The sequence below is a fragment of the Ammospiza caudacuta genome, chromosome 3 (assembly GCF_027887145.1).
Source record: "Ammospiza caudacuta isolate bAmmCau1 chromosome 3, bAmmCau1.pri, whole genome shotgun sequence".
NCBI lineage: Eukaryota > Metazoa > Chordata > Aves > Passeriformes > Passerellidae > Ammospiza > Ammospiza caudacuta.
Genome location: NC_080595.1, coordinates 58,499,251 through 58,507,219, shown reverse-complemented (window position 1 = coordinate 58,507,219; position 7,969 = coordinate 58,499,251). Strand labels below are relative to the sequence as shown.

General features: G+C 39.5%; 1 long non-coding RNA gene across 1 annotated transcript; it reads right to left on the bottom strand.

The window, feature by feature from the left end:
* Positions 1–207: 207 nt before the first annotated feature.
* LOC131556351 (uncharacterized) lies at positions 208–6,787 on the bottom strand. The gene is made up of 3 exons (XR_009274616.1): positions 6,708–6,787; positions 2,978–3,055; positions 208–444 (listed from the first exon to the last, which is right to left on the bottom strand). It is a non-coding gene; the product is annotated as an uncharacterized LOC131556351 (long non-coding RNA).
* Positions 6,788–7,969: the final 1,182 nt, after the last annotated feature.

Sequence of the window (7,969 nt, the reverse complement as noted above, 5' to 3'; positions counted from 1 at the left end):
AAAATCAATTACTTGCTATTTAAAAAGGAAAGCTTTAGTACAATAACAAACAGGACATTTTTCAGATGCTAGAGAATGTTTTAAAAAAGCAGTTCCATCACTTTATTCAGGTAAATTATTGTAACTTTCTCACAGTTAACCCTTTATTAGAAATTACAGAACTGTGCAGATTGTAAGGGAGCCTCCCTCACTTATTCAATCCAATCTTCTGCTCATAGTGGGTATGATAAAATCACGTGGTCTAACAAAAGCAGGTTGCACAAGATATTCTACAGTTGCATTTTGAAAAGACGTGAGGATGGAGCATCCTATTCTTGGGCAAAGGGGAGATAAAAGAATCCTATATCCAAGGTTGCATCCACTGCTTCTTGCTCTTCAAATACAAACCTCCAAGAGTCCAGCTTTGTTTTCATTGCTGGTAACCCAGAAGACAGGTGTCTGTTACTGAAAAAGAGATGGGGGCACATATAGGCCCTGTGTATGCTGCCAACTTGAATAGCAGGTTAAGATGACCAGTTAATACAGGAGAAAAGCAGTTATCTTTTGATGGCAGCGATGATAAAAAACTTCATCTGGTTTTCAATTTCCTTTTTTTTTTAGATCCAGACCTTTAACTGAAATCTCTTTGGAAGAGGACAGATAGTACCTGATGCCTACGGTCTTTATATAAAATATGATTAATTTATAAACAGCCCAGATGAAGCAGCTATGAAAAGTATTTAGAGGAAATGAATACATACACTTTACATTGTTCATCAGATAGGAACTTCATACTGTTTACAACTGCATTTGTCATTTCATTTAAAGACAACACGCCAAATATAAGCATGCATGTGTGTCAGTCCTCACACCTGCCAAAGTGTCTTATTTACAGAAATTAATTTCATGCATTTTTTTCCTGCCTTATAAATAGTTGAGGCACCAGAAATTCACTGTCCCAATGCTATTTATTAATAAATACTACTTATTAAGAGGAGGAAACTTTAAAGGGATGTGTTTCTCAGTGAAACAAATTACATGTCTCAAAACACCAACCTTCCTCTCTGAAAAGAGCTGTGATCTTTGAGATGCCCTCTGAAGCTCTCCCTTCAGCATTGATATGCACCATTGCCAGGAGCTCTTTTCTGACTTGGCTCAGAAGCCAAATTCTAAACACCCTTAATCTCTTCTCTTTGGTACTGCAGAACATCTGCTTGCTTGCTTTATGCCCCTTGATTTTTTCATTGTTCTTAGTGCAGAACCACACATTACACACATCCATCTCCCTAGGAAACTTGGAAATCTTTGTGAGAATGCTCTTTTTATTTATCTTCAGTTTGGCATTTCTTTGATTTGTCTTCTTTATGGAAGCAGATTTTATTTTGAGTGACACAGCAGCCCCCTGCACTTAGACATTTTCAAAACAACATGAAGAAGTGTTACAAATTGCTTGCTTATTCATATTTCAGTTTCACCCCCATGCAAGGTACAAGTGCAAAATTTTTCTTTCTCTCCAAATATGTGAGATTTTCCCAGAATTGATTTTCAAACAGTTATTTATAGTTGTGATTACAGCTGCAATTCAAGACATGTTAGACTGCTCTAAGGCTCAAAAAAAAACTTCTCACTATGAGCAGATCTTGGAAACAAACCTGTTAAACATTTACTTTTGCCTTTTTTCCCCCATAAACTTTTTCTAGTGACATAGTAAGAGCAGCTCAGTTTGATTTTTTTTGTTTACCATTTCTCCTTGCCCCACAGCCGTGTTCCAGGTGCAGTTTGCATGTTTATCCTGACCAAGTGCAAAGTGAGGTGGTGTGAATGACAGCAAAGATTCTGGGCTGCTAAGGGTGAGAGAGCACAAGGACCAAGCTGCTGTTGTTTAGGGCTTCCACTTCGCACAGGGATGAAGAGGGATGACAGCAAGTCACCAAGCACAAGTCTAACACTGAGCAGAGAAGCTCGGGTATGTATTGGTATTTTGTAGGAAGAAAAGCTAACACTGAATCTATTTTGCACACCCACAGAGAAAACAAGGCTTTTCAGAAATTTGAAAACATGCACAACTCCTTTTAACAGGGAAAACAGGCTTATGGAACGTTGTTATATTGAATTTGGAAATATTTGTTCACTGCCTGCCCAGATGTGTGCTTGTTCACAGCACAGTCTGTAAAAGGGAAATGCACAGGGAGTGCAACATCCCAGGCACATCCTGATTTGAACTCCTGTAAGGAATTATAGACAGGGCCAGTGGGTCAGGGCAGACAGAACAAGTTGTGTCTCTCCAAGCAACTGTCATTAGAAAATGAGAAGTTGAGTACAAAAGTGCATTGAGATTTACATTTTAATAAAAAAATTAAGGGGTTTTTTTTAACTGAATACAGCATGTCACAGCTATAGCCCTCTATTATCTCCTTCATTTACAGCTCTGACTGTTGGGTACATCCCAGCTTCAGGGACCTGGATGCATGCCTGACTCCCCCTCATCCCACAGCTGGGCAAATCCCACTGAATAATAATTCTCCCTTTTTTACCTTCATTTCCACAGAAAGTGGGAAAGGAAAAAACTGCCCATGGTCCCACAGATCTGCAGTCTGCATACAGAGCACTGTGGCACGGGTATCCTACAAAGCACATGCAAGCCTCAGACTAAATATTGTTGCTCAAAACTTCTGCATTAGCTCTGCACAAGCTGAATTCTGCAGATCTCCTGTCTAGTCTGCCTGCTACATTATGGCAACCCCAGTGTCAAAAGCACTCACTGACAGGATTCAAGTAATTGCAATTTCTCCCTCTGGGTGCTGTGGATAATACGGTGCATTGAATACTCCTATGCAGTTAGCCATAGCAGTAAAAAGCAAAGCATAAACTTGTAATCCTCAAAAGTTAGGGAATTTCCCTTCTCAGACAATGAATAAATGGACATTTTAATCAGAACAGAGACTAACACCCGGAAATGTCCTCTCCCAGAGGAGTGTGTTATGCAGTCTTTCTTTACCTTGTTCCTTCTGTCCCAAACAAAGTCCCAGGAAAAATAGATTCTGTTCTCATCCATGCCAACAGATACCCTGCTGTCCTGCATGCAAAAGAAATGGGGTTTGAATTTTCCAGAGGAAGATGCTTTACCTTGGCTTCTGCTTCCTAGATGATGTTTCAACTTTTACAGCAGTCTGAAGGAAATGGGTACTGTTTCTTTTTTTTGAAAGTCTGGCACAGAGGAGCCCATGCAGATGGAGACACATGAAGACACCACAGACTTCAAACACACATGGCAGGGGAACACTTCCGCACACTCTCAGAGCAAGCAGACCTGCTGTCTATGAGCACACAGCTGTTCTGTAGCCCTGCAACAAGCCTGAAGAATATGCCAGAGAACACATTTGCTACACAGAGGCAGAAAAAGGACTCAGTACGTGGGCCTGTGCTGTAAAGTGAGTGCTGCCCTTCTCTAGTCCTGACTGGACCACGTGCAGCTGGAGCAGTTTCAAACAAACCCTAAGAAATTTAATGTTTCCTGGCTCCACTGCCGTGCTCCACATAACGTATTGTGCCATACAGGCTCTACACAGCACTGCTGTAGAAAGCTTTATTTAAACTGGGAACGAGGGACACACCAAAGAAAGACTTTTGGGGGAAACCAGTGAATTAATTTAGACTTATTCAAGAAATTTCAAACAAATAGAAAAATAAATGTCTAGATAGAGAGCAAAAGAGGTTTTGACTGTTTGGTTGGTCAGGAGTGGTAACTGAAATCATCAGCTGAAGAAGGTGAAAAAAATGAAGGCAGAAATTCTGGAGGAACGGCACCAAAAACCCCATACCATTCATAACAAACAGAAAGAAATTGACTTTAGAGATAAATGAACATTGCAAAGCAAGAAATATCTCTAAGTCAATGACAGAATAATGGGGTAATTCAGAATAAGACAGAAGGAGCTTTTCAGAGGGAAAATAAAGTTATTTTGAGTAATGCCTTTGATGAGCAAAGTACCTGCTAACATCAATTAGTCAGGAAAGCCTGAAAATTTAAGTCAACAAAGTAAAACAAGTATTTCATATAAATAAGGAGATCAGGTCTTCTGATTGCACAAAAACCTTTTCTGTCATTTAATTAAATTGCCCCTTTCTTTATGGCCATCTTCTGTTGTGATATATACATGCCTTATTCCTCAAAATCCTTTACAAGAAAACAGTCTTTCAGGTTAAAAGCTAAGAAATGTTTATAGATCCCAGAAACTATTATGAACAGGTTCTTTATGTCTATGGCTTACCTGTTTACTAACAGCAAAGTGGAAAATTTCTCTTATAATGCTGCACATATTTTTATTTAATACAATATTGCAGTGCATAAATTGCACCAATATTGAACATAAATTGTAGCTTTAAGGCTTCAGACACTAGGACAGCCCTACTGAGTAAACACTCTAACCTTACTGTACTCTGAATCCATTATTTATCCCATTTTACCCAAATGTTGTTGGGTGGGTTTTTTTAATTCTGAAGACATTTGGAGGCTGTTTTTTATCTTCCAGGCAAGCAGATAATTTTGGACTTGACAGAATAAAGACATTTTCTGCACTGTCACACACAATCTTTGAAGGAGCTGATCATCACCCTTGAGTTACCAGAACTAAAAGCTATTTATCCTTCAGGTGCTTGAGGGTTCTAAAAGGAGCAGCTTAAAGGTTTTGATTTAGTTGAGCTGGGAACAGACTTAATCTTTTGAAACAAAAAAGATTAGGTAAAGCCTGAGGAGTGCTTGAATGTAACACTGGGGTGTTTTCAGTCATTTGTTCATAGAAACTGAGACGCTGAACAACACAGCCCTGCTGACATAAATGAGATCTCCCCCTCATTTTCACTAACCAGCTGTGGGTTCTGTTGGCAGAGACCAATTTCCAGACTCATACAAAACATTTTTGGTTAAGGGATACTTGTCTGAAAAAAAAATAAAAAAAGCAGAATTATTAAATTCGTGGATTATCTTTTGTATTTTTATCAAAAAAAGAAGAAAATTGGAAAAGTGCACAAGCCTGAGCCCTCAGGCAGTACTAATGGGGGATGGGCTGTTCCTTTAGCACCTGTGGCAAAGTACTTTCCTGGTCATTTATTGGAGGCCACTGAAGACATGTTCATGTCTTCAGCATCACACAGCCTGTACTTTCCTTGTAACAACTGATATTTATAGGGCACACAGAGAAGCTTAGGAGAAAATTCTGACGAAATAAATGAAAGAGAAAATACTGTAACTGACCATCCTGCCCTCCCCTTTCAAGCATGAGCCAAGATGGTTCTTCAAGAGAAATAAAGACAGAGCAGAAACAATGGACAAAATAATAAACACTACGGACTAATAGCTTAAAAACCAGTTACTTTGGATAGATAATAGATGAAATAGAGGTTCAAAATAGATGTTAAAAAGAAGTTATATGCAAGAAGAAGTTGTGATCAGTAAGCAGAAGAAATAAAATGCCCAGTGACTGACAAAAATCCCTGTGCAAAGAAAAGCAAAGGAAAATGAATGCACAGCATATTGGTAATAACAGGGCTATATTTCAATCTGAGATCCTGCAAATTTTGCTCCAAGTCTCTGCTCAAAAATATAATTTATTTTTCCTTGTGTGGCAGTCAAGAAGGTAATTGCATAATAAGGTTAGAAAAGATGCTGATTCCAGAACACATAACATGATCTGAATTCAAAACAGTGACTGCTTAGGCAAATGGCACAAACATGCAAGTAACCCAGGATATGCATAATGGTCGGGTCCTGCAAACTTGTCATATTTTCAAGATGTAGAACTTAATCTTCAATTAATTACTTATCAGGAATGCTGCACTCTGGAAACAGGGGGGCTCATTTTTAAACACACATTTCAAAGTTTTCCCAACTCCCTCATGTAATTCTGAGTGAACTGGGAAATAGTTGGTTCTGTACAAAATATCTGATCTGCACAGTTTTGAATAAGTGCACGCTGATCAATGGGACAGCTGCTGCTGTATTTTTAGCTTTGCTCATCCAAGCCTGCTTAGTTACTGGTATGCTTTCAGCAGAGTGTTTTATTCAGGGGTAGGTACAAGGGCTATTCTCATAGTAATATAAACTCAACTTTAATACTGTTCTCAGTGATGCTAATAGGAAGCGGAATCTGGGCTTAAACAATTCAGTTTCCACAAAGAAATTTAAACTACTGCAACCACCATCATTTCAGGGAAACGCATCCTGATTTCCAGCTGAAAGAGGCCTTATATAAATAGCCAGCTGACTATGAGAAAGGGAACCAAAACCAAGTACTCTTTTCAATTAAGAAGTAAATGCATTTTCACAATGAAGTCAAGTCTAAATCTCAATGATACTTTTTGAATCTCCTTAGCTAATGAGACAGAAGATAGTGGTGGAAGTTAGACTGTAGGCAAGGAGCAGCTGTAATTTCTATATTTTTATTGAGAGGTGTTAGACCTTATAGCCACATGGAAATGTCTGAGCTTTTACAGGTGGGGTGCTCTTCATGCCCTGACCTTCCAAAGGTCTAGAGGTCATAAGAGTCCAGCCCTGATACTTGAGAATCCATAGCTTGAATCTCAAGGGAGTATAAGTTCATAGGCTATCTCCTCAGAGACAGGCGGTAAAGCACATCACACAAATATGTTTTGCATAGCATTTATGAAAAGCTATTCTTTCCTTAAGAGAGAGAATAAAAACTAAATAGTGAAACAGAAGATAAACACACCTCTGACTGTTCAGCCATTCTGAAGACACCTCACCAAGTAAAAGCTAATTGCAGCCTCTGCATAAGCTCTGCTGCTCTCCTCCTGCTGTCCCAGACAATGGGTTTACTAAAGGAGGGGCTTTTTTATAACCTTGTCAATGATTGCCTCATCAGCTTCATCTGGGGACCAAGGCCTTCTCATCAAGTGATAGATTACTGAACTTCTGGCAGTCAGGCTTTAACTGACTACCTTGGCCTGGCCAACAGCTATCAGCATTTAAAGGTGTTCTGCTTATTTATCAAAGCTGGGTGACCTACAGTGTCATCCCATCTTTTCTGTCAGCATTTTAATGTCCATGAGTACTTGGAGTGCTGTACACTTATAAGTGATTTGCTGCATATCTATCCAAGGATGAAACTTGCTTACTGCATTCTAGTGATCTCACTTTTTAGACAAACCTGCCAAGAAAAAATAGTCAACACCAGAGATGTTTCTGGTTCTGGGAGACCTGAGACCCCAACTTGTGTAGGTGAAAATTGCTGCACAGACTGCTGGTCAGTCCATCTCAGTCTGCCACTGAGTTTTTCTGGAATTTGAGAGAAGAAATGAAGCCTGTCTCATGTTTCCTGCAGAGTGGGTGTTCAACTGTACCTGCAATTACATTCTGTAATTGCCTGTGAGATTCACTAGTGGGAATATTACTCTGTAGATAAGCAATATCAAATAGCAGGAACCTTACATTTATAATCTACCTCCTCATTTGTGGGTTGGTCTTGTGGGATTTTTTTGGTCAAGACCACAAATAAAATAAATAGAAAACTAATAGAAGCCCCAGTAAGTTTTCTTTTTAAACAATAGGTAAGGGCATTAGCAGACTCTGATGCCCATGTTGGAAAGAGAAGAAAACCTGAAAGTTCCTCATGCATTTCCTTCTGTGTCTCTCACAGCAGAAGTTAAGAATTGCCTCAGGTTTGCCTTGCTTATGCCAGTAAGAGCATACCCCTATCCTGCTGAGTGCAAATGAGCACTTTGTGCTCCAAGTGACTTGCCTTCAACTCTTGTAGCAAAAAGCAACACACAAAGCAACTTCTCCCTCCTGCAGATGAGGAGCAAGCTGGCAGTAATGAGCAGCGTGCAGTTTGCCTCCCTTGCCCCTACCATGCTAGCTTTGAAACACACATTTCACTGAGTCTGGCACCACAGAGTTTAAGGGTGGCTAGACCTTATATAGAATAACTCCTATATTCACCCAGGGTATAACACACACGCCTAAGCCTACTGT